Here is an 18,665-nt window from a genome sequence, read left to right as displayed (position 1 = left end):
GGACTCAGCACAGCCCTTCCCGGCTTCCGTGAGGAATCCGACCAAGCATCCCAAGACTTTAAGGAAGGAGCCTGTGGTCGTGAGGGGCCATCGCTGAAGGCGAGCTACCTGACGCCCCCCTGCCCCCTGGGACCCTCTCTCACAGCTCTCCTCTTCTGTCCGGGTCCCAGGCTGTGTGGGAGAGGCCGGCCCTCGGGCAAGGCCATGATGTCCTGCCTTCCCCCTCCGGGCCCTACCCCAGACCCACCCATCACCGCGAGGCTCAGCAGAACAAAGACTCCCCTTCCGGAATAGGCAGCCGGGAGGACTTTCCCCCAGCGGATTACTAACTGCTAGGCACTTCCGTGCATGTTTGCTTAGTCCTCCCAACCATTTCATGAGTTAGGTGACCCTTTTCAAGAACATTTTATGGGTGAGAAACCCGAGGTGCAGAGAAGCTGAGCCGCGAGAGGTCACGAGCAAGAGCTCCGCCACCTCAGTTTCCTCTCTCGTTAGGTCCGTCGTCACTCGGCAAGGCCCTTTACTCTTGGCTCCTGCCTGGGACAGTGACAACCGCCTCCTCGTCGCTCCCCTCAGTACCTTCTCCACCTGCTTCGGATATTTGCTTCCCATTCACCTATTCTTTTCAAATTCCTGAGAACAGTAAGTTGTACAGAAAAACTGTTTAATAATTAAATATTTTTTAGTAAGACAGAACCAAGAGCTGGGAAATCTCTCAGAAAGCATCCTGCTCAAGCTCACACAACACAAAAGGATCCAACAATCTCCTGAGGGGGCCTGGGCCCCCAGCTCCTCCACAGCAGACCCTCTGGGTGTCTGGGGATCTCGGACTTGACGGAGTTCTTAAAGGTGCCATGTGTCGCTTATTCAGAAACTGTGAAGTCAGCCAAGACTTCTCTCTCAGCAGGAACCAAGAGTGACTCGGTGAGTGACACTTGAGCCCACACGTGACCTCTCTTCCCAAACCCTCTCACATCTAAAGGCCAGTGTGGATGGTTCCCACTTGGATGGTGGGAGCGGAACACACACACTGGCCCCTCCAAGCCCGCAGAGCACCGACGGGAGCACCGTCGCAGCCTGGGACACGGGGCACGGGCGGCCGGCCTCCCCAGGGAGTGTGTCGCAGCCCACCAGGAGCAGGCTGCGGCCCGCAGGGACTGGAGCAGGGCTTTGCAAAGTGAAGTGAGAGCTATGGGCACTAGGCAGGCGACACCAGGGACCAAGATGGTCACATACGGAACATGAATTTGTTGCCAACATTTAAAAATCACCAAATTTTACATAAAAATTCAGCTTGCTGGTTTTCTCTTAAAAGAGCAGAACATGTGGGAAGCTTTGGCCTATATTCTAGCATGGAAATAAACAGCCACAGCCAAGTAGGGGCCATCCCTCCAGAAAGGCATGCTTTCTCCAATTTGCCAAGACCCTGCAACTCCTCTCGGAGTCACTCCTGATGCAATTCAGTCATCTGTTACTTGCTTTGGTAGCAACCCCTGGGTCAGGGTGTCCTCACAACCGGATTTGCTGGGACAGTCCCGGTGCAGGCCGGTAGTCCTCATTAACGGCACCCCCTGTACGCTGGAGGGCCCGGTTTGGACAGTAAACTATGTGGCTGCCCTAGGCATAATACACAGTACACAAGCCATCCCCGCTCTCTCTCGCCCCCTCGTGCACACGCACGCACACACACAATGACCACTGAATTCACACAACCACATGTCAAGCACAGAACCCTGTTATAAAGTGATTTTATTAAACTGATTTGGACATACTGTAGGTCAAATAATATTTTCCGAAGATAACAATTATGGACTTTAAAGCTCGACATAAAATTAGTAGCTTCAAAAGTGTTAGTCATATCCCCCAGCAACAGCATGATAAAATAATTCAACTATGTAGAAATATAGAACTCTAGGACTAGCTGGAAACTCGGAAATCATTTAGCCTAATGTTCTCATTTTGTGAGAAAACTAGACTCCACGATTAGGCGATTTGCCCAAGCTCACGCACCTAATAGTAATAAAGCTAGAAATCAAACCGATTTTTCTAAAACTAAAATCCTACCAATGATACTTCAGCTGTCTCTCTACCAACTAAAAGTCTAGGCGGCTCTCTAACACCGCAGCCTACCGTGACATGGACAAGGGTAAGACGCTACAGTAAATGGTAGTCGAGGGCATCAGGCCCGGAAGAGGCTTCCCCCAGGGACTCAGCTGGCCCTCTCCTGGGACAGGACACACAGGAGAGGGACTTCCCAAAGACTGTGAGCAGAGCTACCTGGATGAAAACCCCAAGAGGGACACATCTACCCCCGAACCCCATCTCTAGTTTCATGGCCCACCCACTAAATTATGTGCTCCTTTTAAATCTCCTTTATGCCTTGAGGTTTTAGTTACACAGAAACCCCTTCCAGTCAAACAGAAAAAGTTAATTCAAATGTGAAGAGAGAATCAAGCTTTGTTTCAGTATTTTGATGACTATTTTGGGTAGTTCATTCCCCAACCTCTTAAGACAGCTGACAGACACCACGAACCTCGCACCCATTTCAGAGCTGCAGAGATCCTTTAACTTCCCCCAAAGACTTCCTGAGCATAAGGACCACATGTGGGAAATCAATGGAAACAGGAATGAGAAGAGAAACAAAGTTAAAAATTAGTTGCTTTTCGTTCTCATCATTGGGGACTTTTGGTCTTCTAAACATTCCTTGAGTCCTTCCACTGAGTTTTTAATATCAATCTAGCCACACACAAAAAAGAACAAGAACAAGGAGAAAAGAAAAAAAAGGGCCTATAAACGTCAGAATACTGAGCAACTCAGCATCCCCCCCTCCCCACTGCTCGCTGCGCTCGGGCACCAGCCGCCTTCCCCGCCGCAGACGCTGATGCGGTGGCGGGGCCGGCCAGCCGGTGCCTCCAGCCTTGCGCGCGCACTCCAATGCCACCCTTGGAAAGGCCTTCCCTGACTGCCGTCTAATGATGCCCCACCCCCTCCCACTCCCACTCTAAATCATCACCCTAGTTTATCTTCTTCATAGCACGTAATCACTATCTCAAACTACGTTATGTATTTGCTTACTTGCGTATCAACGTCTCCTCCACCAGAAGTAAACTCCATGAGAGTAGGGCCCTTGTCTGTCTTACTCAGTGGTATTTCCAGCACCTAGCACAGTGCCTGGCACATAGGAGGTGTTCAATAAATACTTGAATGAATGAAGAAAGGAGAGAGTAACATAGACATTCATGCCTAAAAATGAATGGATACATAATCCTCAATGAAGGTACTGAGGACTCCTACACATTATTGCCCAAAGTTACAGAAACTGAGACTAAATATTATTAGCGACTCCTCCCACCATCCACTTCTCCCATGGTCTCCCCTAGCTAGTAAGGAGCTCCATGCGTTCCAAGAGGAGCCCGAGAGGGCAATTCTGGATGGAGAAAATTTCTAACTTTGCTTGCTTGCTTCTTCCTATTTACATTCAGCTATTTAAAAAAAAAATTTCAAGTTAAAAGTATGTGATGTAACCACTAGAAAATTAAATCTAACATAGAGACACAGTGATTAGCAGAATCCACAAAAATTTTTTAAAAAGTTCAAGAAAAGTTCAAGGGCATGTATGTCTGCCAATGATTTCTCTGACAGGCCAGTGAATGGAAATTATGAGTCACCTAAAATCTAAAATGAAATTTAATGCCATCTAGGAAGGGGTGGATATTTATGGGTATTTTGAGGACATACAGGTAAAGTGGGTTCAGAAACAATGGGATATATGGAAAGATATGTAGAGGCTGAATCAAGTGAAAACCTCAGAAATACCAGAACACTATCTTAGTGGGAGCTGTCCATTTTCAAATGCATCCATTAACCAGTATGTTTGAATCGAGAGAAGGAAGGGCGTGAGCCCCTGAAGGGGAAACAACTGGGGTAACTTTTAAGTAAAGCACAGACAGAGGGTGACTCAGGAGGCTGGGCAACGATCACAGTTTCCTGTATGGTATTTCCAATTACTGAGGCAGCATGCCCAAATCCCAGGAAACACATACTCAGGACTGGGACCTCACAGCCCGTCTCGGGCAGACACTCAGAGGGATTCCAGATTCAAAGTCAAGTTGTGGAACACACTTGGCATGAATCAAAAAACAGACAAACAACAAAAAAACCCAAACCAAAAAAAACCAACTTCACATATGCCTCTTCAAAAAGAATGTCCTGCTGGGGCTTGCTGTAAAAATTTCTTGGGTCAATGTAGGTATTTACAGGGTTTCCTTCCTAGTGGCACTTATGGGTTTTAAGATTTTTAACTCTTAGCAAAATGCTCTATATAACTGATATTTTGAGATGGTTTCTCTCCTTTGTGTGCACTCTCTGGTGAATGCAGAGACTGGTGCTCTGACTAAAGGCTTTTCCACACTCATCACATTTAAAAGGTTTCTCCCCAGTGTGCACTCTCTGGTGGATGCAGAGGCTGGAGCTCTGGCTGAAGGCCTTCCCACACCCACAACATCTATAGGGTTTCTCCCCAGTGTGCACTCTCTGGTGGATGCAGAGGCTCGAACTCTGGCTGAAGGCCTTCCCACACTCATAACACTTATAGGGTTTCTCTCCTGTGTGAACTCTCTGATGCATGCAGAGGCTAGAAGTGTGCCTGAATGCCTTCCCACACTCTTCACATTTAAAGGGTTTCTCACCGGTGTGGACTCTCTGATGCATGCAAAGGTTTGAACTATTACTAAAGCCCCTTCCACACTCACTACAAACATAGGGCTTCTCACCTGTATGAACTCTCATGTGAATTTGAAGATGTGAGCTCCAATTAAAGGCTTTGCCACACTCATAGCATTTATAGGGCTTCTCCACTGTGTGGATTTTCTTATGTCTGTTAAGTTTTGTTGTAGTACTAAAATCCTTACCGCAATCATCACATTTATAGACCTTCTCTCCTGTGTGGTCTCTCCAATGAATATGAAGTTCTGATATATGAAAGAAACCCTTATCACACTTATCACATTTATGGGGCTTCTCAGCAGTGTGAATTTTCTGATGCATAAAAAGATCTGCTCTCTCAGAGAAAAATTCCCTACACATGGGGCACTTGTAGATCATTTTTCCTATTTGGTATCGTGATTTAGAGGAGAAAATTTCCTTACGACTACTAGAGTTAAAGGATTGCTATTTCATAGAGTCTCTTATTTGGCCATTCTGGCAGTTTATCTCAGGCTTGCTCTATTAGGTAGGGCTACGGCTGGCCTAAGCTTCTCCCTGCCCGTCTTTCTATGGAAGGTTTCTTCCTGCATAGTGCTCCTCACTCAGTATTATTACTGATCATAAAGTGACGTTTACTTCCACATGAATTCTGCAACCCATTAACACAGAACTTTCCTTCAGATCCTGAGTTGTCAACATTCCAAGGGGCTCCCAAGGTGCAAACCTCTGCGTTTTTAAGCCCCTGGAATCTTCCTCTTGTAGAACAATCTCGTACTTCCCACTTCTAGAAAAAGGACTGCACAGTGTCCCCTGAGGTGGAGGGTGAGATACTGCGTGTTGACCTCGGTTCCCTGTAGCCTCCCCTTGAAGAGTCAGTGGGACACTCTGCCTCCTGCACATCAGAAGAAGCCTTCCCAGGAAGCAAGCTCCTTGGGTTCCACGTGTGCCAGTCCTTCCTTCTGGGGACTCCCTACATGGGTATCACTCCAGTCTCCTGTAACAAAAACACAAGTAAATATATTGAAAATGCCTCTTTTCCAGAAAATTGCTATTGGTTCCATAATTAATTGCATATAAATGTGACACGGTAATACAGACCTTTTTTGATCTTGAAGAAGAAGCTCTCTTATCTTCCAGAGAGATGTATCTCTTGGATTTGCAAGTCTGAAGAAGAGAATTTGTAGATATCATGCTCCTGTTCATAGCCCAAGTATATAATCCACTTATAACCACTTACTGTAATTAGCTAAACATCATCAAGGGAATATTATTGAAAAAGAAAGGAAATCCTAGGAAGACCTGAATATGAAAAGCAGCTGTCCTGCAAAAAGGAGCAAGAAGGAAAACTATCTCCATTTTGAACTTCAGAAAGGACAGTGTTGCATTAGAGCTAAAACATCACATTTGAGTAGCCTTTCAGTCTACAGGAAGAATAAATATATGACACAGTGGTATTGAATGCCATTCCCTTGTTACATTGTCCTCACTGGTTTCTTGATGTACATAAAACCCAAACCCTTAAAAGAAAACCCAAGGCCTTGCATGAACTTGCCTCCACTCTCCCCCACACCTCACTGTACTTTCCTATTTCAGTTCTCAACCCCCCCAAGCTAGTGCCTGAAGTGCTGTCTCCCCACCTCGTGTGTGGCTTGCTGTGTCAGCTGCCCCTCCACTACCTAAGGAAGGCCCCTGGCTGGGACTCCATTTTTATCTCTTGCTTGATTCCTTCCAAGCACATATAACTTGTAATTATCTTATTGTCCCTTGGTTTTTGATAGATCTCCTGTATTCAGATGTAAATGCCATGAGGGAGAACTCTATGCTACTCACTGTTACATTCTGGTGAAGGGGAGGTGTTCAATTTATATGCATGCACACACACATATATATATATGTATATGCATTTATATACACACATCTATGGAATATTTGACAACAGCCTCTCGCCCCCCAACAGACGGATCTTGCTTCGTTCTGGCACAGCAGGTAAAGACACATTTCCCAGTGCCTTACCACCAGTCTTCTGATGACCAACATGGGACAAAATATACAACAAACAGAATGATCAGGAAATTAAAAAAAGAAATCCCAAAATATTCTAGCTGAACTCTGAACTCTTGTCAGGTGTGGGACTATGTTTTACCAAACTTTTCATCCCCTGTATTCTATAATCAGTAAGTGACACTTCAATTAATTCATTAAATAAAATCAACAGGTCTTCTCAAACACCTTCAATATGTTCCCTACAAAGATAGGGTAATGGGCAAATGAAGAGATGTCTTTAACAATAAAATGGCAAAATAAGTAGGAAGAGGAAGTGGCAGGATTTTGAAATTGAACTAGATACCCAAATTTTAGCAAAAATATAGCCAATGGCCAGAAAAATTATATATGCATCTCTCCTTTGCTCTGTAACCCCCACAGGTGTGACCCGATGTCCCAGGTTATTTGGTGAGGCAGTACCTGTCACAGCAAAACTGCAGACAACCCAAGGCCTATGGAGAGCAGACTGGTCCAATTAACTCTAGTACTTCCTCACAGTCAAATGCTGCTCAGCTGTTCAAAACAAGGGACAAGGAAGAAGACTACGCACTGCCACGGAGCCAACCCCAGTCCCGCTGTTTAATGCGCACAGCAAGACACAGGAGAGGAGACACACGACGCTAACTCTTGTGCAAAGCAGGACGCAAATGAGAACGTATGTGTTGGTTTATATGATGTATATAAATTAACATGGAGGAGAACATAAAACCGAATGCGAATGTAAGCGTTTATCGGTGGGGATGAAGGAGACAAAGATGAAGTAAAACTTTTCCAAATGTACCTTGCCATTAAGTTTCAGCTTTAGAAACACATTTACATATATTCCAAAAATAAACCAAATCAAAAAAAGGAAAACAATCCCTAAATTCTAAAACAAATGAAGAGAATGAATTTTCAAGTTGGTAACACCCATGAAGGGCCTCCGAGCACAGCACACTTAGAGGGACACCCTCTGTCAACAAATAAAGCGCAAAGAAATCAAACTCCTTTCAGTAGTTTGTCAGTTATAAAGACACTGGTGTGTTGTTTACACTGGTGCGTAAATTAGGATTATGCAAATAAGTAATTTTGTGATTGTTGTTAGGAACCAAGATTCAATGTAAGATAAACCAGATACGAACGTAAAATCAAAGTTAAGGAAAAAATTGTACAACATAAAATCTGTTTGAATTCATGTCTTTTCTAGCTCTATCCACCAAAAAGACCTAGCAGCAATGACAACCAATGGCAAAACACCCTTCCCTTAAACACCCTTCTCCACCAAAAGGCACAGGAATCCTTGGAGGAACAGCTGATTTCAAGGCCAGAGGATTTTACAAAATGAGCCTGGGACATCTTGTTATGCCAGAAAGCAAGAGACTCATGCCAAAGGAACAGCGATGCCAATTTATGAAGAGACTCCCATTGGCCAAAAATGGGACAACTGAGCATCAAAAAGGAATACTGAGTGCAATCTACTGAAACAAATTAAATACACAATAGTTCACAAGTTTACAATGATTTCAGGCGTGGGGGAATGGGGGTGGAGGGGAGCAGAGAGAGAAAGACGGGACAGACAGAGGCACTGAGCAAAACTGGAAGTAACTAGGGCACCAACTTTTTGCCCTGAAAACTGGTGATTAGAAGGAAAGCACTGCGCTTCCACCCTAGCTTTGCTCTGCGAACCATCTTTTGAGGTACTGCAACCCCCCAGCTAGGAAATACCTGACCAGGACGAGAAAGCAGACATTGCAAGGGTCAGGCTGTCGTCACCTAAACCCGCTTGCTCACCAATCTCAGCACCGCTCAGAGAGGAGCGACCCGCCCTGTGTGTAGCCCCGCCCCTGCATGTGACCGACAGGAAACAGGAAACACACAGCATCACTTCGAAACATTTTTGCTGAAAGACTGAACTGGAACCTAACCAAGCCTCTAGACATTTTTATTGAAAGGTTCGAGGAGGGACAGAAGAAATGTCAGAGAGCAAGCAGGAAAACACCAGAACGTGAGCCAGGCTACAGGACAGCTGCCCACTGTTCCCACAAGTACCTGCCCTGGAAATGGGGAGCGGTGGGCGGAGCTGCGAGAGACTGAACAGACTCAAGGCCTAACGATCCAATGGAATATGAGGACCTTCTTTGGAAGCTGATTCCAATGAGCCAGCTGCTGAAAGGAGACAACGAGGAACCATGACGAGGGCCAGGTATCCGGCCATACAAGGAGCACCGCCAACGGTGTCCAGCGTCCCACCGCCACTGCAGGCAGGCAAACGGCAGTGTTTCCAAAGATGGATGGCGGAGTTTGCAGGGATGCAGTGACTTGATGTGGGAGAAGAGTATCCAAGTGCTTCAGCAAAAAAAAAGAGAGACAGACAGTAAAAAAGGACAGAGAAAGCATATGTGGCAAAATCACTCTAACTGCTGAGTCCTGGTAATGGATACATGATGGATAAATGGTAAGGAAAATGTTATAATACTGTGCATCTGAAATTTTTAGGACACAATCAGTTAATGCAGAGAAGACATTCTTCTCCTGCTCCTCTGGCAATAACAAAGCAATCCCAGAACCAGGAACGTTGTACTGTCATGAAGCTGAACATCAAAATGAACAGCCCGAACGGCTGGCTTCCCCAACCAACCCTAAGCACCACGTCCCTGGAGAGGGAGAGGAATCCGTGGCTTCAGGGCAGGAGGACAAAAACACAGCGCCACACCCTGCCCCCCCCCCCCCCAGCCACCCGGACACTGCGGACACCGCGTGGCTTGGAGGCCTGCCGACTGAGTGCGCAGAAGGCAGAAGCTCCGCACCAGAGCGCGGGCACACGAAGTTCCTGCCTGAGCTCCCACCGGGGTGTCCCTGAGGAGGACCGACACCCCTCTCCAGGGAGAACTGCTTACACATCCCTACGAGTCTTACCACATGGTGGGGGGCGGGGCTAGCTACATTATTTAGGAAAAAGAGAAAAAAAGATAAAGCAAGAAAAACTCCAGCCAATTTCCCACGTGATGAACCAATGGACGACAGAAGGGCAGGCTACAAGGAAAAGGCTCCGGACGGCAAGCACACAAAGGGGTCTGGAAAGCAAGACAGCAGGTCTGAGCTGGGAAACCCCACAGATCCCAAATCCGCGGTCCCAAGATCCTCTCACTCAAGACACGGCTCACATGCAACGGCCCCTAGGAACTCCGAAGGGGACAGCCTGCAGGACTGCGGAACCACCTTTCTGACCCCAGGGAGAAGGAGCCTTGCCCCGAGGTCACCTGCCACTGCCCAGGGCAACGCCCCGTCTTTCCACATGACACCTCAGGATGCCCCCAGCAATCTGGGGGGGGCTCAACCTACACTGGGGAAGAACTGTTCAAACAGGAAGTTAAGAGTTCGGCTGAGAATTGAAAGAAAAACTACTTAAATTTAGCCTGTGTGCCTCCATCCCACCTTCCGTGCAAAGGGGCCCTCCTTCTCTCCACTGCAATCTTTGCCTCATCTAAACAGTGTGACACCAAGCGACATCCCAACCAGCGCTGACCTCTCAGTACGGCTAACAGTGAGGGATCAGCAAGCACACCGGAATCGGAGATGCAAGAAGTCAAACAAGCGCTCCCCATCCTAGTTCGAGAGGCAACGTGGAAACTCAGCCGCGGCCTGGAGGATGCGGGAGACACCCAGGGCCCCGAGCTGGCCTTCATTTTCCTTGGAGGCAGACATGCCTGTGGGAGAAGGAGCCCCCTCTGGTCACAACTGCAGGGTGCAAATGTCAGGAGTCAGGACAGAGTGAGGACACTGTTTTCTCCCCAAGCTTCAGCCAGAGTCTGAAGCAGAGCACACAGATAGCAGCCCCTCGGTCCTAGAAGGAGCTCTCGAGGTTCTGCTAGGAGGCATAGGTGTGGATCTTGAAAAACCAATTTTCAAATGTGATTAAATGTACTTTTGCATATGCTTTTTACAACATTACTGTTACACAGCTAACCAAATAATACTATTTTGCCTGAGGAAAAAGTACACTAGTTTTTCATGAATTTCTTGTTAAAACAATTCTGTGGTTGCAAACCGGGAACTCAAAGTGGAAGGACCCGGTCTCCACAGGGCACGTACTGGAGAACAGAGATGCCGAGCACAACACACGGAGAGGTGGCATCCCGAGGGCGCCCGTGCTGCTGAGACGCCCCAGGAGGCAGAGGAGTGCCAACCACAGAGGGGGAGGTCGGGAAACTGTGGCCGATGTTCCAGAAAGCTGGATCACACTCAGTACTATCTAGACATAAAATCAGGACTAGTCACCCTGATTCAGAAGGGGAGAAAAATCCAGTTATGCTCCTAGAGGAATAAGCAGCCAAACGCCTCAACACTAGACTTAGCGCACATGCGTGAAGCCAGATGCTGCGAGACGCTTCACAGCGTGATTCTGACCGTGACAGAGACGGACTGTGACACGGAAATACAAAGGCACGCGTCCCGGAATTGGCACCAGACAGAGAAGAGAAAACCACTGCAGAGCCACTAATCCTGCCAGCCAGACATGGGAGCAAACAGGTTTGCAGAGGGACATGCCAGTGGACATGGAGGCTGGGGACCGTGTCTTGTCAGCACTGATGATGCAGGAGAGGCGGGGTGCTGAGGGAGCAAGAGGGTCGGTTGGGGGCAGGACAGGGGTGCCTTCCAAAAGCCTGGGAAATAGAAGACGCAGGGCCGGTGCTGTGCGACTGAAGTTCCAGCACAGGAATGAAGGGGATGTAGAAGTATACTTCCACTTAGTCCCAGAACATCAGGCAAGTACGTCACCGAACGTGATTTTACATCTCTTTCCTTTTAAGGTAATCAGGATAGTGCAGGCGTACTGGCCTGTCACACGTACTGCCATGATGTGAAAGGCAGGCTTTGGAGACTCAAGGACAGACCTCGGAGGGTGTATTCCCTTCCTTGTTGAAGCGCTGACTGCACAGTGCTCACGTTATCAGTAAGATGCCGAGACCCTTACGAACCCGGAGTTGCCCACAAAACCTAACTCAGTTGATAAACTGTCTTCTCATGTGAACAAAGAAGTAAAGGAGTACATGAAGCAAAAATAGCAAAAGATGCGTTTTGACCTGGGTGCAGGGTACACAGAGGTACATTTTGTTACTTCCTCTACTTCTGAGTTTATCTGAAATTTTCCGTAACAAAAAGAAAACCAGTAAGCCTTGGCTTACAGATCCCTGTGAAGACCTAAAGAGATCCAGGAGAAAGCTAGACCCCAGCATCCTAAATCTCAGAGCGAAATCAACTTTGCCTGCACAGGCATCAAAAACCATGCACACTCAGGCCCGTCATCCCCTGGAGACAGCGAGGACCTAGCGCTAAGTGCCGTGACAGCAGCTGACCTGTCTCCCGTGAAGCCCTCTCATGTGACCACAACCCCCTGCCCTTCCAGCTCTCTGACTCTGTTCCCACAGGACCTCCAGTCTGCTGTTAATCACTCCGTCCCACTCACCGGACCCTACCTGCTCCTCCTCCCACTTCCTTTCCCGGCATGGACTCTGTGGCCCCACCCCTCTCACCGGTCACCCTCCTTCTCCATCATGGCTCCTAGGCCGTCCCCAAAGTCCCTTCAACAGCAAGCCCCTCTCTGGCCACCAGGTGCTTCATCCTGGCCAGCTCCGACTCCACAGCCTTCCTCCTGCAGACTCACAAGCACTCAGCTTTCCCTTTCTCCTGTCACCCGCTCACTCTACTGCCATCCATTAGAACTCCTCCTCATCCTTCTTCACTGTTAACACTCTTGTCACCTTCTCCCTGTACCACTATTTTAGGAACACCCCGACCTTACTTAAACCCAACTCCCCACCCATCCATACAGGCACCAGCTGACGATGCCAGGTTTTACTGAATTCACGACGATGAACCTCAGCTGGGCGCCAGGCCTCCACAAATTCTTCGGAAAGCCTTTAGTCCGCACTTTGCAGGATTTTCAATGGCCACTTGGCAGTCACACGACGATGTCCGCAGTGTCCTTCTTTCTCCTCAAATCTCCTGGACCCCCTCCTCCTCCCTCTCTTGGGGCTGGTTACCTGCCCAGATAATGTACTGAGAGAACAGCACCGATGTGACGACAGACCGCGTCCTCACTCTCCCACAGGCCGCATCTACACCTGCACGCTCTGCAGTCTTCCTCCTCCTTCCTGCCCCTCGCGGCCCGCCCCGCCACGTGTGCCCGTCAGCACTCCGGAGGCCTTCCCTGAATCACACCCTGCAAGGACTCTCACGGTCATCAACCACTCCGTCCCATAAAGCATGTTGTCTGTCCCCCCTTCCTCAGGCAGACCTCCAGGGACCCCGCTCTCCCGCACGGCCCGACTTCCCGGCTACGCGCTTCACGTTCTCTCCGTCAGGGGTCTGCCTCTACCCTCACTGACAACCACTCTCATCCAGGCCGTTGTGACCTTGACGCCGCCAAATCCAACAGGCACCGTCCTCGTCTACTCAATGGGACCATAGGACACCCCTTCTGTCCGCGGCCGGCGCTGCGTCCCCTTGTCAGCCGCCGTGCGCCCTCACGCGCCACTCCTCGTTTCCTTCACTGGACGCTCCTCCTCCGCTTGACTTCTAAACGTTGGGGTGCTGCAGGGATCCAACGGGGCCCCCTTCTTTTCTAGATCCATAATCTCTCTCCAAGCAATCTCACCCAGTCACACGGCCTAAGATGCCATCTCGACCTCGACTCCCGAGTCTCGCCTCCAGCCCAGGACCACCCGGCACACAGCCTCCGCAGACCCCCGCCCGCAGCCCGCTCCCTCCGTGCTCTCCCACCCAGAGAGCATCCACACATGGGCTCACCCCGCTTCCTCTTCCCCAAACCCGCGACCCTCTGTCCAGCCGCCCGGCCTGTCTCCGCAGCCACGACCGCCACCCCGGCCGAGCTCCGCCGCCGTCCACAGCGGCCCATCCACCGTCTCTCGGCCGCACTCCTGCACCTCAACAAGCCGCCAGCCCAGTCTTTAAAACTACAAGCAGCATCGTGCCACGCCCCTGCCTCAACCTTAGCCTTCCCCTGCCTGTTCCAACGCATGCCCCTTTCGCCGGGGCACATGTGCGACACCCAATGTCACCACCACATCCTCTTGCACACCACACACCACCTCACTTGTCTCCTTTCCGGTCTTCCAACTCCCCAGGCCTGATCCCCCTCAGGGCCTCAGACACTGCCCTGCCTGCGTCTCCCTGAGGCCCTGGGGGCTGGGTCCTCTCAGCAGTGACAGAGTCGGCAGGGCCTTTTCAGAGGGTGGCTCCACTGACCCATTCCGACGGACTCGCCTCCTACCCTGCAGGCTCTCTCATCCTCCGGCTGGGTTTTCCTCACGTCCCTCACGGACAGCCGCCCGAGGTCGTCTGTGTATGAGGGATGCGTTTCCTTGTTGGCTGGCTTCTTCTCCCGGCCTCTTAAAACGCCAGTTCCAACCAGCAAGAACTGCAGAGAACCAGTGAATTCAGAGCACATCTAAGACGCCTTCATAGGCCACCAAGCAACAGATGTTTACGGGGTGTGTGTGCCCTCAACACAAACACACCTAGTCCCTTCCTGTGTGGAGGTGACAATCTGCTGGGGAAACAGACATCGTCAAAGATGTCCACAAGAACCATAAAACCCAAACTATGCTCAGTGTTACAAGGTAGCCCTGGGTGGTGCGCGGGGAGCCCGTGACGGCAAGGGCGGTGGGGCCGACCTGGTCAGGAGGGTCGGGAAAGCCCACCTACAGGAGCAGGAGCCGGAGCTCAGGCCTACAGGAGACACTCGGCCTGAAGGCACAGCATCCGCAACAGACTGCGGGAGGGAGCAGGGCCCCCGTGAGAGGAGCACAGGAGCCCGGGAGTACACTGTGCACGGGGAGAACGGGGAGATGGCACGGGAGAAGCCGGGGGTCTTGATCTTTATCCTAAGGGCAACGGGAAGCTACCAAAGCAGTTAGTTTTTGTATATTTTAAAGCGAGAGCATCACTTGCATTTTTAAATAGAAAACCGTGACTAAAGTAGAGTCAGCAGGCAAGTGGAAAGCAGGAAGGAGCACAGGAGAACCCGGGGGCGAGCGTGTCCGAGCACCGTGGCAGGCTGGGTTACAGGGAACGGTACCCTGCCCCGAAGCAGTGGAGGCAAAAATGACTGGATGTTTTCAAGATATACGCAGGAGAGAAGAATCAGGCAGCTTGGTGGACCAAACCCGACGGGTGAGGAAGACCAATTGCCAAGGATGACCCCTCCGTGTTCTGTGTGCATAACTAGGCAGAGGCGGAGCCACTCATGAAGACGGGAAGCCGGAGGAAAGACCTAGGTCTGGACAATTGTAGTACCTAAGAGTAGATGTTGAGGACAAGAGCTGGGTGGAAGGAACTGGCACTCAGACAAGGTAGCTTTATTAGATTTGTGAGCCATTACCATGGAGAGGGCCACTGGCTGGCGCAAGGACTGGGACGAGGTCGCCTGGGGAAGCGCCGGGTGAGTGCCCTCCACCGTCAGGAGGACGTCCTGCCTGATCCCACTGACGGAGCACGCACCAGGCAAAATCGGGCTCCGCCCGCAGGAACGGAGAGGGCTAGACGTGGAAAGGAGCACAGGGGCCCGGGGGGCCCGGCCACGCCTGGTGCACGCGGGCGTGTTTACCTCAGAGCCGTGAACACTCGTCAAGCTGTCCCCTGCAGGGACACGGAACTGGGAAGAATTCCACTGACAGGGAGAGGCAAAGCATGGGAGAAAAGACATGCCGTGCCAGAAAGGCCCACGAGACCAGAGAGGCAGCCTGCGAGGGGGCGGCCCGGCGGGAGGGCGGGAGAGCGTGGGGAGGCCCCACAGAGGCGGAGAGGGCCGCGGCGGGGCGAGCTGGCTCGGGAGCCCGGAGGAGCCGGGAGAGGCCTGGAACCGGCCTGGAACCCGCCTGCGGCGCGGGCAGAGGCACACGGAGGGGCCGCGCTCAGGCGCCGTGTGAGGAACCAGGGGCGAGCGTCCTCAGGACTGGCATTTTGGCAGATGCGCCGGTCAGAGGGCAAAGCGGCTGTCTCGCTGGAAGAGAGCATCGCCTCTTCCGACCGGAACTTCAGCCTTTGCGCGTTCACAGGGAAAATCCCGAAACTGCCAGCGTTTCCATGTCAACAACTGCAACTGAGCCCCAAGGCTGCTGGAGTGCCCAGAACCAGGGCCCCTGGCGCCCCTCGCCCTCACCTCTCCCAGTGGCTCCGGCTCCGGCTCACGGCGCATCCCTACCCTTCCTCTCTGGATGCCCTATTCCTTTCTTCGTCTCGATGTATTCTCTGAAATTCAGACTGCTGGCTCAGGAAATCTAGTCATTTAAAAATAACTACATAATTACTCTGTCATAAGTCAAGTGAAAATGACCTCTTCTCTGGTTTTTGAAAAAACAGAACTACTTGAACTATAAGAAATACAGAAAGTATTACAGGTCTTTCTACAGCTTCATGGCTGCCAGACTTCCTATAAAGCATTAAATATAAATCCTACTCTATAGTAGCAGATTCTAATTGGTCAGTTAAATCTATTTCAGCAGAGAGCATACTAATTTCTTAACTAGATCTGTCAGAACATGTGGGTTACATTTTTTTCACTCAAAGGGACAAGGGCACACTGTCTGGGAAGGATAAAAACAAAAGAATAGGAAAGAAGAGATGTCTATGCCTCCACACTCACCCAAAAGTAACCACCACTACTGGTGGGGGCGGGACCAGCCCCGGGAGTCAGCCTCCACCAAGCCTATAGCACAGATGGCAGTGCCAGGAGGTCTGGAGACGACTTTCAGCAAAGACGACGAGCACGAGCTCAGACAATGATGTGCTGGACTGTAAGTGTGAGGTACAAAGAATCCAAAGCAACTTCTAGGTCCCTTACTTACTAGGAAGTGTTTTATAAGAAGCAGCCCGTGTTCTCAGTTCCCTAACACTTGCTGGCTCGGGCCACGTTTAGGGTTTCCTGTGCAGGGGACGGTCTGCCCAGCCACCCGGGAGGAGGCCCAGAGGACGAGTGCTGCCGATGCAGCCGCCTTGGTGGCTGAACCCCTAGGCCCGGGCTCAGAGCATCGCGGGCGCAGGCGTATGCTCCACAAGCACGGTATTTGTATTTGCCCCGTGTTTGTCGGGCCCTAGGCCAAGTGCTAGCGAGTCCTCTGCTGAACGGAGAAGCCAGGGTTTCTGCATTCCTGTGGTTTACAGTGTAGGAGGGCAAGGCGGCAGGTCCAGTACTGCATGACCAGGGCTGTCACAGAGGCTGACACCTCCAGACACAGCTGTCTGAACAACGGGCCTCCCAACTAGTCTCAGCATGACAAGGAAGGCCCCCAATAAACCCCTTCTAAGCTCAAATCCAAAGGACACACTGAGTTAGCCACAAAGAGTAGGAGGGCAGAGGGCCCCAGCCTAGGGAACAGCCAGTGTCTGGAGCTATTCAGGACGACCGCCCTTAGGAAGTGGGAGCTCAGCACGCAGAAGGCAGAAGACAGGGCAAAAGCAGAGTCGTGCATGACAGGATCCTGTAAGCCACAGGGACACTCTAGGTGCTACGGACTTTTTTTCTTACGACTTATTGTTGAGAAAACATAAAACCTTCACAGCTGCAAGACACCTGCAGTGGTCCTCCTATAAAGCTAGAACTTGATCTTAAAAATAGGAATGGGGTGCCTGGGTGGCTCAGTCGGTTAGGCATCCAACTCCGGCTCAGGTCATGATCTCATGGTTTGTGGGCTCAAGCCACGCATCGGGCTCTGTGCTGACAGCTCAGAGCCTGGAGCCTGCTTCAGATTCTGTGTCTCCCTCTCTCTCTGACCCTCCCCTGCTCATGCTCTCTGTCTCTCAAAAATAAATAAAACATTTAAAAAAAGAGAGAGAGAAATTTAAAAAAAAGAAAGAAAACCAGGAAGGCAGGAGACCACCAAGGTCCTACAAGTGAAGGAGGGATGGCGTCCACGGACAGACAGGAGGTGAAGTATGGTAAAGGCCCCAGAGGGGCTGGAAAACTGAGTTCCGCGAGGACATCAGCTCCTGAGTGGGCTCTGCTGCTGCATTTCTAGTAGAAAGTGAATCTGGCCTCAGCACTCCTCCTGGAAATGCTGTTCATTTCTGGAACAGGGAACACACTCTTCAAATGTGGTTTCCAAAAACCATGTAAAAATTCACTTGAAGTCCTCACTACATTCAACACGTCTTCTTCCTCAGAAACCCACACCGTCAAAGTCTCCCTTCCACTGCCGCTCAATCAAAACTCAACAGCTCAATCACCATTTTCCAACTGCAGCACCAAGTGCCCACATTCATTCTCGCCTGAACTCGTCAATGTCAGGTTGGGACAGCCAGAGCTTTGCAGGAGAAAGTGTACTAGGATAAATACTGCCTCCCAAAAATCCATGTCCACTTGGAACCTCAGGGTGTGACCTTACTAGAAAGATGGCCTTTGCATATGTAATTACTTAAGATGAGGGCACACTGGATTAGGGTGGGCCCTGAGTCCGACTGGTATCTTTGTAACAGAAAGGAAAGAGAAATTCAGACAGACACATGCACGAAAGGGCTAGAATAGAAAGTAGTGTGGAGATGGGGGCAGAGATTAGAGAGATGTATCCACAAGCCAAGCAATGCCAAGGATGGTGGGCAACCACCAGAACCTAGAAGACGCAAAAGATTCATTCCTAGAGGCTTCAGACGGGGCATGACCCTGCTGACACCCTGCTTTCAGACTTCTGGCCTCCACAATAGAATAACTTTCTGTTGTTTTGGGCCACCTAGTTTGTGGCACACCGTCACAGCCACAGGAAGCTGCGGCCTAGGAAACCACTAGCTCTGGAAACTAACACAAGGACATGGAATGCTTTCAGTAACATGTCCCCTTCTAGTGATCTCTGCAGGCCCTACGTACAATATACACAGTGGACATTTGTTTATTCTTTTGGGATGATGAATGGGTCATGCTTATT

The 18,665-nt window shown here is 50.3% G+C and overlaps 1 protein-coding gene across 6 annotated transcripts in view; it reads right to left on the bottom strand.

The window, feature by feature from the left end:
* The window catches only part of LOC115277288 (refilin-A), a 237,868-nt gene that overhangs the window by 194,112 nt on the left and 25,091 nt on the right, over nucleotides 1-18,665 (bottom strand). For 2 of the 6 annotated variants that reach the window (XR_003902351.1, XR_003902350.1), the window contains 2 exons: nucleotides 5,803-5,868; nucleotides 1,732-5,698 (listed from right to left, as the gene is read on the bottom strand). The exons of the other annotated variants lie outside the window; for them this stretch is intronic. The gene's annotated coding sequence lies outside the window, so the exon portion shown is untranslated. Of the gene's footprint in view, nucleotides 1-1,731; nucleotides 5,699-5,802; nucleotides 5,869-18,665 lie in introns of those variants that run through there. 6 annotated transcript variants of the gene reach the window in all.

Source organism: Suricata suricatta, chromosome 14, assembly GCF_006229205.1.
Source record: "Suricata suricatta isolate VVHF042 chromosome 14, meerkat_22Aug2017_6uvM2_HiC, whole genome shotgun sequence".
NCBI classification, from domain to species: Eukaryota; Metazoa; Chordata; class Mammalia; order Carnivora; family Herpestidae; genus Suricata; species Suricata suricatta.
This window is presented reverse-complemented; position numbering and strand designations above follow the sequence as displayed.